A 15,402-nucleotide genomic window follows, 5' to 3' on the forward strand; every position below is an offset into this window, starting at 1 on the left:
GGATCGACTCTTGAGTCCGATCCCAAACCTCTCTGGCATTAGTTGCCCAGTCGGCCACAAGAGGAGGAGGTGCAACAGCGGGAAACGGTACCGGTACCCTAGGGTGTTGCCCATTATTGAGTACGAACGGTGTCTGCCCAGTAGCCTCAGCTAGAGAATTGTTAAGAGCAAATTCTGCCCAGGGTAGGAGGGAGGACCAGTTATCGTGGTTCTCAGCAACAAAGTGTCAAAGGTATATAATCATGGATTGATTGGTACGCTCAACCAAACCATTGGTCTCCGGATGTTATGCCGAAGAGAGATTCAACTCTATTTGCAGAAGGCTACAAAGATCTCGCCAGAAACGGGAAGCAAATTGCGGGCCTCTATCACAAATGATACGATCTGGCATCCCGTGAAGCCTAAAGACATGCTTGAGGAATAGTTTGGCTAGTACCCTGGAAGATGGGATTCTCGATAACGGTACGAGATGAACCATCCGGGAGAAATGGTCCGTAATGACCCACACAAATCGATGTCCCTGTGAACACCGAAGATCACCCACAAGGTCCATGCCTACCACCTCCCATGGTCTATCTGGCACTGGTAAAGGATGCAAGAGCCCAGCCGGTCTCTGCCGTAACGGACGGTTGCGAGCACACGAGTAGCAGGAACCGACATATCTCTTGACGTGGCTGGTTAAGTGTGGCCACCAATACCACCTCTCGAGTAACTCTCCTGTCCGCCTAATACCAAAATGCCCACCCACCTTTGAGGTGTGGGCCCACGACAGTATATCATTCTGTCGATCAGGTGGAACAAAGGTCTTGCCCGGTGGGATTTGGTCTAACGTCACAGGGGAGAGCGTATGAAAAACCCTGGAGGGAAGGATAAGACGAGGTTCGTCAATCTCTTCCTGGGTAGAAAACATAGAGCGAGACAGGGCGTCTGCCTTGTTATTCTTACTCCCAGACAGATAGTTGATGGAGAAGTGAAAGCGGGAGAAAAACAAGGACCAGCGGGCTTGGCGAGGATTCAGACGCTGAGCGGTTTGTAAGTACGTCAGATTCTTATGGTCTGCATAGACCTGGAAAGGATGTTTCGCTCCTTCTAGCAAGTGACGCCACTCCTCCAAGGCTAATCTCAGGGCGAGCAGTTCCCTATCCCCAATGGTATAGTTTCTCTCTGCCGGTGAAAAGGTTTTAGCAAAGAAGAGACATGGCTTTTTTCGACCTACACCGTTCTTTTGATACAAGACCGCACCAGCACCCACTGAAGAGGCATCAACCTCCAAGAGGAAGGGCTTATTCTCATCGGGTCTTTGAAGAATGGGAGCAGTTGAAAAGTGTCTTTTTACTGCCTCAAAAGCCTGGGATGTCTCTGTAGACCAGACTTTTGGATTAGCACCTTTCTTAGTCAAGGCCACCAAAGGGGCCACCAAAGTGGAGAAATGGGGTATGAACTGCCGGTAATAATTTATGAATCCTAAGAAGCATTTCACCGCCTTCAAGGAATGAGGTTCGGACCTTTCCAGGACAGCAGAGAGCTTCACAGGATCCATAGCCAGACCCTCTTGTGAGATAATGTAACCCAAAAAAGGCAAGGATGACTGCTCGAATACACACTTTTCGAGTTTAGCAAAACAATGAGTGCTCCCTTAAACGGGAAAGGACACGAACGACATCCTGACGATGAGTCTCCAGATCAGGAGAAAAAATCAGGATGTCGTCCAGATACACCCCGACGGAGGATAACAGTAAATCCCTGAACACATTGTTTATGAAGTCCTGAAATACTGCGGGTGCATTACATAAACCAAAAGGCATGACGAGGTATTCATAGTGACCGTCTCGGATGTTAAAAGCGGTCTTCCATTCGTCACCCTCTCGAATTCGTACCAAGTTATACGCACCCCGCAGATCCAACTTCGTAAAAACCTGAGCTCCTCTCAGTCTGTCAAAGACCTCCTAAATTAAAGGTAACGGGTATTTGTTCTTTATTGTGATTGCGTTGAGACCCCTGTAATCTATGCAGGGACGAAAATCACCCTCTTTCTTCCGAACAAAGAAAAACCCAGCTCCCGCGGGAGAGACAGGCTTACGAATGAACTCCTTCTCTAAACTCTCTCTTATATAGGTCGACATGGCCTCCGACTCAGGTATCGACAGGGGGTAAACCCTGCCCTTAGGTGGAAGCGAACCTGGGATAAGGTCTATGGCGCAGTCATATGGCCTATGGGGTGGAAGAACCTCAGCACTCTGTTTGGAGAACACGTCAGCGAAATCCAAATAGGGTGTAGGTATGGGAGAGAGATCAGTTGATGCAACCGCAACGACCTTAGGTGGTAAGGGAAGACATCGGGACTGACATTTCGAACCCCAACTAATAATGCTGTCGGACTCCCAGTCAATTAGAGGAGCATGAGTCCAAAGCCATGGGAGACCCAGGAGGACGTCGTCTATACCCTCAGGCAAAACAATAAAAGAAATCTCCTCTATGTGACCCTGAGACAGGGAAAGGCGCAAGTGAACTGTCCTCAATGTAATGGAGTCAGACAACATAGTCCCATTAACAACACGGACAGGAATAGGCGCCTCTAACATGATAGAGGGAATATTGTGTCTCTTTACAAATCCTGAGGACACAAAAGTCCCGTCAGCTCCGGAATCCACAAAAGCCATAATAGGCCATGTATTCTCAGAGAATGAGAGCTGACCTGGGATACTACACTTAGAGGGTGCAGTGCAGAAGACGTCCCTAGTAACCCCACTCTAATGGTTACTAGGCCTGGGAGTTTCCTTGATGGCTAGGACACTTGTTGGCATAGTGCCCAGCCTGACGACATACATAACATATAGGAGGACCACTACTGCGTAGTCTGGAGGACGTATGACCTAACTCCATAGGAGTGGGAGATGTTTCAGATGCTGAGGAAGATGGTGGTGGACCCTCAACAACTGGAATAGCCCGATGCTTAGGGCATGAGGAAGAGACCTTGAGTCTACGTTCCCTATGGCGTACGTCGATCCTCTTTGCTACTGTGATCAAGTCCTCCAGAGAAGCAGGGACCTCACGAATAGCAAGGGCATCCTTGACATAGCCTGCCAACCCTCTCCAGAAGATAGGAATCAACACCTTCTCTGGACAGTCTAGTTCTGCCACCAGAGTTCTAAAAGCAATGGCATAAAAACTAGTGGATAACGAACCCTGATATAGATCTAACAGTCTCAGGGCCGCATCAAGGGTAACCTGCGGACCTATGAGTACCGCTTTAAGAGAATCAAGAAAGTCTTGATGTCTCAGAGTAACCATATCAGAGCGCTCCCATAGGGGAGTCACCCATTCTAAGACTTTGTCCTGAAGTAAGGAGATGATAAAGCCTACTCTGGACCTCTCCGTAGAGAAGCGAGAAGAGTTGACCTATAGGTGTATCTTACACTGACTAATGAAACCACGACATGATCTGGCATCGCCAGGATATCTGTTTGGCAGAGCAAGTCGAGGATCATGTGCAGATGTCACCATGGTCTGAGGTTTATCCTCTATACTCTTGAGCCGCGACTCAAGTACTTGTATGTAACGGTGTAACTGCTGATATTCTGCCATAACTGCCAGACCCCTTGCTCAGTCCTAATGTTACGGGGGCTGTCTGATTATAAAAACCAATGGGATATCAGACAGTCAGGGTCCACCGTGCAAAGTCTCTGCTGCAGACTATGGCAGAGGATAAAGGGTATCTTGTACTACGGAAGCAGTACTGACACTGATACATCTCAGTGACACTATAGCCAATCAAGGCGTGTACTGTTAAAGTCACGGCGACTACCGTATTTAGCATTAACGTAAAATGGATAGGTTAATGAGTGAGGAAGAGTATATAAGTGTGCCGCTGTAAATAGTAGTAGCACAGGTGCAGAGTGCAATACCTCTGTTAAACTCACAGAGGCATATAGTTATGAAATAAAGCAATTCCTCCCTTACTTGGAGGGTGTGTGGTATGGTCTCTGTTAATGATCACAGAGACAAAAGCAGTGAGTGTGAAATGGCACCTACCTAGGTCCGTTACTCTAGGGGTGCCAGGAGACGGACAGCAGCGTAAGCCGCACAAAGCTCCTACCTGTGTTCGCTCCACTAGTGTGCGAGGACACGAACCACTAGATATGGCACCTGCCTAGGTCCACTCCACTAGTGGTGCAAAAGAGACAGACAGCAGCACAAGCCGCACAAAGCTCCTACCTATGTTCGCTCCCCTAGTGTGCGAGGATACGAACAACTTCCAGACGCAGTATAAGGAACGTTACCCTAGCGGCAACGTCCACCTACGAGTAGAATCACAAGGCCCACCTGGACCATGTGCCTCAGGCACCTGCCTATGTCCGCTCCACTAAGATGTAAGATACGGACCGTAGACGAAGCTGTAAGGTACAAGAACGCTACCCTGCCGGTAGCGCTCACCTAGCATAGACAGAGAGATGCCTAGAGGGACGTGCACAGAGCTTCTACTCTCATGCATGAACCAAGAGAACTGAGCGCCGGGCGGCGTGCATCAGGGTCTTATATAGACTCTGTGCCTCATCCAAGATGGAGGACACCAGAGCCAATCCGCTGCCAGAACGACAGCAATGACGTCACGCTGGCCTTTCACCGTGCAAAGCGTCACAAGCACATGACCAGCGACCAATCGGCATAGAAGGTGTCAGAGACATGTGACCTTGTATCAGCGATGATGTCACCCGCACATGTGCAATGGCTCCAAGATCGGATTTAGTCTCCAGCACTTGCACATGTGCAGTAGCAAGAAATCCGAACATAGTCTCCAGTGCTCGCACATGTGCAGTAGCAAGAAATCCGAACATAGTCTGCAGTGCCACAGCAACCGTAACAATAGGCTTATCCCATCCCAAGAGTAATATGAACAACTTCTGTTACTGGAAAGCCTAATCAACTGGATTTCTTTGGCAGCTAGACTTCAACTTCAAAATCAGGCTGATAAACAGCATGTGCTAAAGTGGATGGCTAGCACTGCATCAAGTGGCCTCTCCTCCTCTTCCTGCACCTCAACATTATACACAGTTCATTCCTCAGAGGTGGCATCCCAATTACACTTGTTTTTGCTTGCATCACAAATCTCCAACCGGAAAATTAACTGTAGGGAACCACACATGGGCGGCTCTGCAGAGCTGTTCCCACATTCTATCCAATGAGTACCCGGAGTGTGCTCCACGTATCCTAGACTGAAGAGGAGTAAAGTATCTGCACTGATGCCCAAAATCTTTGTACACATGCGCACACATTATGCATTACTGTGGGAATCTTGCTGCGCTAAAATGCAGACTACTGCGCCTACCCAGCCACTGGCCACCAAATCAATCATGTCTGCTGCTTTTTCCTCCTCCTGTATCACCATCAAAATGATTATCATACAATTCTCCGGCCGCAGAACCCACACTTTTTTACTTGCTAGAGTTGTGGTGAGTGAGAGCCTATCGTCTGTTGCGAAACTCACCATGCTGGGTGTTTTTCACCCATTTGAAACACCGAGTCTAGATCCTGCGTGTTGTATGAACTCTACCTCCCTGCTGTGCAAAGACACTCTGACCAAAGGTTGGGGTCAATTGATGCCACCATTCTACTGTCTGCCTGAAATATTTTTAAATCTTAAGACTCCAAGATGGGTCTTCAAGCTGTCTTGTCTGTACTGGCAGGGGTGTGGGAGCAAGAGACCTAATCCTGTCATTCATACCCTTTTGATTTTTAAAATTTAAATGCCAGGCCACATCCTGTTTGTTGCATGAACCATACTTCCCTGCTGTGCAAAGACACTATGGGGAAATGGGGGAGGACAATTGATACCACCGTCCTGCTGTCAGTCTGAAATGTTTTTAAATATCAAAACCCCAAGATAGGTCTCCAAAGCTGTGTCGTCTCTGTACTGGCACATGTGTGGGAGCAAGAGGTCTATGCCTGTCACTCATGCATCTCTTGATTTTTAAAATGAAAATGCCAGGCCACATGCTGTGCACTGCACAGACCATACCTCCCTGCTATGCAAACACACTAAGAGGAAATGGGGAGAAAGGGCATTTGATGCCACTGTCTTGCTGTCCTACTGTCTGCCTGAAATGTTTTTAAATCCCAAAACTGCAAGATGGGTCTCCAAGTTCTGTCTTGTCTGTAGTGCAAGGGTTCTGGAATTAGGGGAGTATGCCTGTCTGTCATCTTGTTGTCTCTGGTAAAGGTAGAAATGCCGGTTCACGCCCCATTAGAGGGCTGGTCCCAAGCATCTATGTTGAAACGTTCCACTATTTTTAGTCTGTGCCAATTGTTGCCACTTTTCCTGTTGCATGACCTTAATTTTTGGAAATATGGAGACTAAAAGTAGGGTCTCCAAGTTGTCTTTTGTCTGTAGTGCCAGGTTTCTGGGATCAAGAGACCTATGCCTGTAACTCATGCATCTTTTTATTTTTAAAATGAAAATGCCAGGCCACACCCTGTCTGTTACATGGACCATACCTCCCTGATGTGCAAAGGCACTATGGGGAAATGGGGGAGGGGGCAATTGATGCCACTGTCTTGTCTGCTTGCAATGTTTTTAAATATTAAGACTTCAAGATGGGTCTCCAAGTTGAGTCTTGTCTATACTGGCTGAGATGTTGGAGCAAGAGGCCTAATCCTATCCCTCTTCCCACATTTATTTTAAAACATATAAATACCAGGCCACATCCTATGTGTTGCATGGACCATACCGCCCTGATGTGCAAACACTGAATGTGGAAATGGGGGGAGGGCAATTGATGTCACTGTCCTGCTGTAATGCTGTCTGCCTGAAAGGTTTTTAAACTCAAGACTCCAAGATGGGTCTCCAACTCTTTAGTGCCAGAGTTTTCAAAGCAAAATACCTATGCCTGACTGTCATCTTGCTGTCTCTGGTGAAGGTAGAAATTCTGATTCAGGCCTTATTACAGGGCCGGTCCCATGCATCCATGTTTTGGCATTAGACTTTTTATAGTCTTTGCCAATTGTTGCCACTTTTCCTATTGTCCGACATTAATTTTTGGAAATGTGGAGGCTGCAAGTAGGGTCTCCAAATAGTGTTTTGTCTGTAGTGCCAGGATTCTGGGAGCAAGACACATAAGCTTTGTATCATCTTGGTGTCTTTGGTGAAGGTAAAAATGCTGTTTCAGGCCTGGTTACAGGCTTGGTCCCAAGCATCCATGTTGCGGCGTTGGACTTTATGTAGTCTTTGCCAATTGTTGCCACTTTTCCTGTGGTCTGACCTAAATTTTTAGAAATGTGGAGACTCCAAGAAGGGTCTTCAAATTGTCTTTTGTTTGTAGTGCTAGGGTTCTGGGAGCATGAGGCCTACACATGTCACTCATTCATCTCTTGCTTTTTAAAATGAAAATGCCAGGCCACATCCTTTGTGTAAAGGCGGCATTACACGGTACGATATATCGTGCGATATGTCGTCGGGGTCACGGAATTCGTGACGCACATCCGCCATCGTTAGAGATGTCGTACCGTGTGACTAGAGATGAGCGATGTTCAAGGTTTGAAGTTCGCCAATTTCATGTTGAAGTGATTTTTGGGGGTGCTCGAGATCGAACTCGAACGCGAGCTTTTTACTAAAAGCTCGACAGTTCGAGTTACGTTCGAGAACAGTTCGATCACCAAAAAGCCTAGCTAGTTACTAGCTGGCTTTTCACTGTAATAGTGTAAGTCACTGTGATTCACGCTATTATCAAATTTCAGCGTATAGTGTGCGGGGGGACACGGTTTAGATCTGTGGTGCACTGCTGATAGAATGCCAATCGCCATTTTTTCTATTTTCCTAAGCGCACGTGCAGTGGGGCGAACCAGTATGTCAGCCAATCACATATAACTGAATAGGATAACTGAAGTGAGCACTAATATATATATTATGAGTGCAAGCCAAAAATTACATACTATATACAGATAAGGCTGCACATCAAACTTAGATAATAGTATAATGCCTCAAGCATATGGACAAATATTGGAATATACAATGAAAAATGCTACTTGCTAATTTGAACATGTGAATAATGAATTGCATACCTGCCATGAATATTAGGAAAAAGGAGATATTTAGCAATCGCATTGATCAATGTAACTGAGCCCCAAGGCCTCGTCAAGGCATATCTCTATATTGGGGTCCCTAGCTCTGTGACCCTAACTGTGTGTCATCTCATTGCAATTAAAAACTGCTATGGGTGGAGAGGGGTAACTAAGGACTTTCTTATATAGGAGATGGAAAAAACATGGCCGAAAGGGGCGGAGCTGTGTTCACATTCAGAAAAAAAACTACATATAACTGAATAGGATAACTGAAGTGAGCACTAATATATATATTATGAGTGCAAGCCAAAAATTGCATACTATATACAGATAAGGCTGCACATCAAACTTAGATAATAGTATAATGCCTCAAGCATATGGACAAATATTGGAATATACAATGAAAAATGCTACTTGATAATTTGAACATGTGAATAATGAATTGCATACCTGCCATGAATATTAGGAAAAAGGAGATATTTAGCAATCGCATTGATCAATGTAACTGAGCCCCAAGGCCTCGTCAAGGCATATCTCTATATTGGGGTCCCTAGCTCTGTGACCCTAACTGTGTGTCATCTCATTGCAATTAAAAACTGCTATGGGTGGAGAGGGGTAACTAAGGACTTTCTTATATAGGAGATGGAAAAAACATGGCCGAAAGGGGCGGAGCTGTGTTCACATTCAGAAAATGATTGCAATGAGATGACACACAGTTAGGGTCACAGAGCTAGGGACCCCAATATAGAGATATGCCTTGACGAGGCCTTGGGGCTCAGTTACATTGATCAATGCGATTGCTAAATATCTCCTTTTTCCTAATATTCATGGCAGGTATGCAATTCATTATTCACATGTTCAAATTATCAAGTAGCATTTTTCATTGTATATTCCAATATTTGTCCATATGCTTGAGGCATTATACTATTATCTAAGTTTGATGTGCAGCCTTATCTGTATATAGTATGTAATTTTTGGCTTGCACTCATAATATATATATTAGTGCTCACTTCAGTTATCCTATTCAGTTATATGTAGTTTTTTTTCTGAATGTGAACACAGCTCCGCCCCTTTCGGCCATGTTTTTTCCATCTCCTATATAAGAAAGTCCTTAGTTACCCCTCTCCACCCATAGCAGTTTTTAATTGCAATGAGATGACACACAGTTAGGGTCACAGAGCTAGGGACCCCAATATAGAGATATGCCTTGACGAGGCCTTGGGGCTCAGTTACATTGATCAATGCGATTGCTAAATATCTCCTTTTTCCTAATATTCATGGCAGGTATGCAATTCATTATTCACATGTTCAAATTAGCAAGTATCATTTTTCATTGTATATTCCAATATTTGTCCATATGCTTGAGGCATTATACTATTATCTAAGTTTGATGTGCAGCCTTATCTGTATATAGTATGTAATTTTTGGCTTGCACTCATAATATATATATTAGTGCTCACTTCAGTTATCCTATTCAGTTATATGTAGTTTTTTTTCTGAATGTGAACACAGCTCCGCCCCTTTCGGCCATGTTTTTTCCATCTCCTATATAAGAAAGTCCTTAGTTACCCCTCTCCACCCATAGCAGTTTTTAATTGCAATGAGATGACACACAGTTAGGGTCACAGAGCTAGGGACCCCAATATAGAGATATGCCTTGACGAGGCCTTGGGGCTCAGTTACATTGATCAATGCGATTGCTAAATATCTCCTTTTTCCTAATATTCATGGCAGATATGCAATTCATTATTCACATGTTCAAATTAGCAAGTAGCATTTTTCATTGTATATTCCAATATTTGTCCATATGCTTGAGGCATTATACTATTATCTAAGTTTGATGTGCAGCCTTATCTGTATATAGTATGTAATTTTTGGCTTGCACTCATAATATATATATTAGTGCTCACTTCAGTTATCCTATTCAGTTATATGTAGTTTTTTTTCTGAATGTGAACACAGCTCCGCCCCTTTCGGCCATGTTTTTTCCATCTCCTATATAAGAAAGTCCTTAGTTACCCCTCTCCACCCATAGCAGTTTTTAATTGCAATGAGATGACACACAGTTAGGGTCACAGAGCTAGGGACCCCAATATAGAGATATGCCTTGACGAGGCCTTGGGGCTCAGTTACATTGATCAATGCGATTGCTAAATATCTCCTTTTTCCTAATATTCATGGCAGGTATGCAATTCATTATTCACATGTTCAAATTAGCAAGTAGCATTTTTCATTGTATATTCCAATATTTGTCCATATGCTTGAGGCATTATACTATTATCTAAGTTTGATGTGCAGCCTTATCTGTATATTGTCAGCCAATCACAGACACACACACAGCTAAGTGCATTTTTGCCAGACAAGCAAGGGCATGTGTCATAGGCTGTGAATGTCACATGTCCTTGCCTTATAAAATACAGACATTTCCCCTGTCACCGCCATTATCTCCTTTGTGCGTGTGGGTGACAGTCACCGCTCACGTTGCTGCCGCCAATCCTGATGTGTGCGCTATAGACATAGTGCAAGCTACACAGCGCTCTAGGGATTAGCGACTGATGGTTATTTCAGCCATTTTTAGGGCTGATTTCCAGGCGTTCATAGCCATAGCTGCTAGGCAGGTCCATGCAAATGCTGTGTACAGCTTTAGATAACAGCGTCTGTGTACCTCAGCTCAGAGAATTCCTTGCTGCATTTCATCATTTGGAGGGATAGAAAGTGAGGCTTCTTTTCCTGTCCTGGTACCCACTGAACCCGGGCACTGTACCCACCTGCCCACTTTTGCCACGCAATTTTATTTGCCCAAAGAGCTGACACTTTTGCTGCCATCCTAAAAGTGTCTGGAATACTAAGTTACTGTTCCTTTCCTGTCAACTGACGCACAGAACCCAGGTAATGTACCCACCTGCCCACTTTTGCCACACAATTTTATTTGCCCAAAGAGCTGACACATTTGCTGCCATCCTAAAAGTGTCTGGAATAGTAACTTAGTTTTCCTTTCCTGTCCTGGTACCCACAGAACCCGGGCACTGTACCCACCTGACCACTTTTGTCAATCAATTTAATTTGCCCAAAGAGCTGACACTTTTGCTGCCATCCTAAAAGTGTCTGGAATAGTAACTTAGTTTTCCTTTCCTGTCCTGGTACCCACAGAACCCGGGCACTGTACCCACCTGCCCACTTTTGGCACGCAATTTTATTTGCCCAAAGAGCGGACACTTTTGCTGCCATCCTAAAAGTGTCTTGAATACTAAGTTACTGTTCCTTTCCTGTCCACTGACCCACAGAACCCGGGCACTGTATCCACCTGCCCACTTTTGCCATGCAATTTTATTTGCCCAAAGAGCTGACACTTTTGCTGCCATCCTAAAAGTGTCTGGAATTGTAACTTAGTTTTCCTTTCTTGTCCTGGTACCCACAGAACCCGGGCACTGTACCCACCTGCCCAATTTTGCCACGCAATTTTATTTGCCCAAAGAGCTGACACTTTTGTTGCCAACCTAAAAGTGTCTGGAATACTAAGTTACTGTTCCTTTCCTGTCCACTGACCCACAGAACCCGGGCACTGTACACACCTGTCCATTTTTGATACGCAATTCTAATTGAAAACTATGCTGCCACTGTTAGGGCCATACTAAAATTGTCTGGGATAGTCAGGGTTGGTTCTTCAGCTTCTTCAGTTGTAAAACTAGACCACCTCTGCAATCTACACCACCTCTCAAATTTTACTGCCACATTTTAAATGGCCAATTTTGTCGCTAACAAAATGAGTGGCAAAAGGACAGATGCTGGTGGAAAGGGGAACAGGCGTGTTGGAAAAGGAAAAAAAAGTTTGTGTCCGTGGGGAAGGTGGGAAAGGTACATTAACATCTGCTGAAGATAGGCAATCTTCCAACAAAATTAAGATGTCTACTACTTTCCGTGGATAATCCGATGAGCTCCTTTTCTTACGGAACCGAACAACTGTAACAAAGGTAGATGATGCACAAAAAATGAACATGCTTGAATGGATCGCAAGTGCTCCAACAAGTGTCCTCTTCTCCACCTCAATTTGAACATCCAAAAAACAACAGTCCTCTGAGTTGTCATCCCAATCACACTTGCTTTCTCCCAGCTCTCAAGTCTCCACCCGCCCTGCAGAGTATGGTGTAACAGAGATGGCTGAGTCTGCAGAGCTGTTCAGTCACACTACAGCCTGGAAATCAGAGGTCTGCTCCCAAGCTACAGTGAGTACAGACCAGGAAATAGTCTGCAGTGACGCCCAGAAGCTTAGTGACTCAGATTTAGGCCCTGATGACCAAGTTCCTGAGCATAATGTAGACCCTCATTCCCAAACTGTAACACTTGTTGGTAGAAACAATGAGGAACATACTGATGACGATGAGACGCAGATACCTAATTGGGATGACAACTTAAATATTCAGTCAGGGCAGGACGACTTTAGGTCTGAGGGGGAGGGGAGTGCAAACACAACGCTTGATGATGAAGTTCTAGATCCCACTTACTGTCAACCCACAGTTATGCACTCGAGGAGGTCACCAGAGGCGGTGGAGGAGGATGCGACTGACGACGAAGTTACCTTGTGCCTTCCTGAACAGAGTCGGAGTACTGGAAGCACGTCTACAACTGCATCCTCAGCCACCACTCTGCCTCTGAGCACAAGTTGGGGTGGCTCTGCAGGTCGCATGTCCTCTAAGCCTTGCCTAGCCTGGTCCTTTTTTGACCTTGCAAAGGATCTCCCAAATCATATGATCAACAAAATTTGTCTGCAATCTATAAGTAGAGGCCAAAACCTCACCAGTTTGACAACGTCTTCCATGAATCGTCAATAAGTCCCAGTGGGAAGCTCACTGTGCTGCAATGAGGCCTAGCGGAGCGGGCCAACCACCGCCTGCCCCTTCCAGTGCATCCGCGCACTCTTCATCTTCTATGACTGTGGGGACAGCTGTCAGACCTGTTCTTCCACGCAGACCTTCCACCAATTTAACCGCAACAGGCAGTTTGCTTAGTAGGTCGTCAGTTGGTTTGGAAGGGGAAACAAGTGCTGGTGTACAGCTCTCTCAGACATTGACAGCACCAACTTTAGATGAAGGCAACATCATGTCTCCACCTGCACTTTCCTCACAGACCTGCATTTTTCCAGGGACACCCTACTCACCACCGTCTCCATACAGCAGCCAGATCTCCGTCCCTCAGATGTGGACAAATAAAAGGCCATTTCCTCCGAGCCATGACAAAGCTAAGAGGTTGGCTTTATCCCTCTGTAACCTCTTGGCTACCGAAATGCTGCCTTTCCGCCTGGTGGACACAGAGGATTTTCAAGACCTTATGTCTGTCGCAGTGCCCCAGTACCAGATGCCCACTCGCCACTACTTTTCCAAGAAAGGTGTGCCCGCGCTACACAAGCATGTCGCACACAACATCACTGCTTCCTTGAGAACCTCTGTCTATAACCGGGTGCATTTCACCACCGATACTTGGACCAGTAAGCATGGACAGGGGCGTTACATGTTGCTGACTGGGCACTGGGTAACAATCGTGAGAGATGGAGAAGGGTCTGCTGAACAAGTCTTGCCATCCCCACGACTTGTGCGTCAATACTCTTTATGTAGAAGTTCCTCCATTGCATCTGCCTCCTCAATCTCATCTCGGTCCTCCACCTCCGCCCCAAGCCTGCCTGGTCAGGCCACCCGCGTTGTAACTGCGCAGAAGGAATCCCGCACACCTCCTTACTATGCTGGCAGCAGAGCTCAACTGCATCAGGTGGTCTTTATCTTGAAATGTCTTGGAACTAAGAGTCACACAGCAGAGGAGCTGTGGTCAGCTCTTGCGAGGGAGTTTCGTAAATGGTTGTCTCCACTCAACCTGCAGCCAGGGAAGGCCGTGTGTGACAATGCTGCAAACCTGGGTGCGGCCCTTTGCCGGGGCAAGGTGACACACGTACCTTGCATGGCTCACGTGTTGAACCTTGTTGTCCAGCAATTTTTAGCCCACTATCCCGGCCTAGGTTGGCTTCTGCACAGGGTAGGTCAATCTCTGCTCATTTCCGCCGTTCAACCGGCGAAGCTGACCGACTTACATCGCTCCACAAGTCTTTCGGCCTGCCGGTTCATCGCCTGAAGTGCGATGTTACGACACGCTGGAATTCGACTCTCCACATGTTGCAGCGAATGTGTCAGCACCGCCGAGCCCTGTTGCAATCTGTTATGACGTATAGCCTGGGCCAACGAGATGCAGAGGTGGGGCAAATCCCGCTGCTGGAGTGGTCTCAGATCAAGGACCTATGCACCCCTCTGCACAGTTTCGACATGGCGACGAATATGTTTAGTGCTGACAATGCCATTATCAGCATGACAATTCCAGTCATTTACATGCTGGAGCATACGCTAAACACTCTTCGGAGTCAGGGTGTGGGACAAAAGGAAGGGGAGGAAGTACAGGAGGATTCATATGCGCAAGGGATACCAACATCTACAAGGTCCAGACGTTCAGCATCACCAAGGCGGCAGGCATGGAACGGTGGGGGAGAGGGATTAACAAGGGCGCATGGTAGCTGCCAAAATGTTGAGGAAGGTGCAGGAGACCATGAAGAAATGGAGGGCGAACTCTCGATTGACATGGAAGACTCAGCAGATGAGGGAGACCTTGGCCAAATTTCGGTTGAACGAGGTTGGGGGGAGATGTCAGAGGAATAAAGCACGGTTATTACCTCTACGCCACAAACACTGCGAGGACTTGCTCCGCATGGATGCGCAAGACAAATGAGTGCCTTCTTGCTGCACTACCTCCAACATGACCCTCGGATTGTCAAAATTAGAAGTGATGATGACTACTGGGTTGCCACACTATTAGATTCCCCGTACAAGTCCAACTTTGGTGAAATAATTCCAGCCATAGAAAGGGACGCACGTATGCAGGAGCATCAGCAGAAGCTGTTACTCAATCTTAGCTCGGCTTTTCCACCAAACACCAGTGGTGCACGGAGTGAATTTCCCAGTTGTCACTTGCCAAGCATGGGCCTTTCTCGCCATTATCAGTCAAACCGTACCAGCAATTTTATGGAACCGTTTCATAATTTTTTTAGACCATCCAATGCAAGGCCACAAGAGACAAGAAGTCTGACACATAGTCAACGGCTGGAGAGGATGATACAGGAGTATCTCCAAATGAACATCGATGCCATGACTTTGCAACTGGAGCCTTGCACATTTTGGGCTTCAAATCTTGAAAAATGGCCTGAGCTCGCCACTTATGCCTTGGAGATCTTGTTGTGTCCTGCAGCCAGCTTTGTCTCTGAACGTGTCTTCATTGCTGCTGGGTGTGTGCTGACAGATAAGCGCACGCGTCTGT

This window comes from Anomaloglossus baeobatrachus, chromosome 4 (genome assembly GCF_048569485.1).
Source record: "Anomaloglossus baeobatrachus isolate aAnoBae1 chromosome 4, aAnoBae1.hap1, whole genome shotgun sequence".
In the NCBI taxonomy this organism is placed as follows: Eukaryota; Metazoa; Chordata; class Amphibia; order Anura; family Aromobatidae; genus Anomaloglossus; species Anomaloglossus baeobatrachus.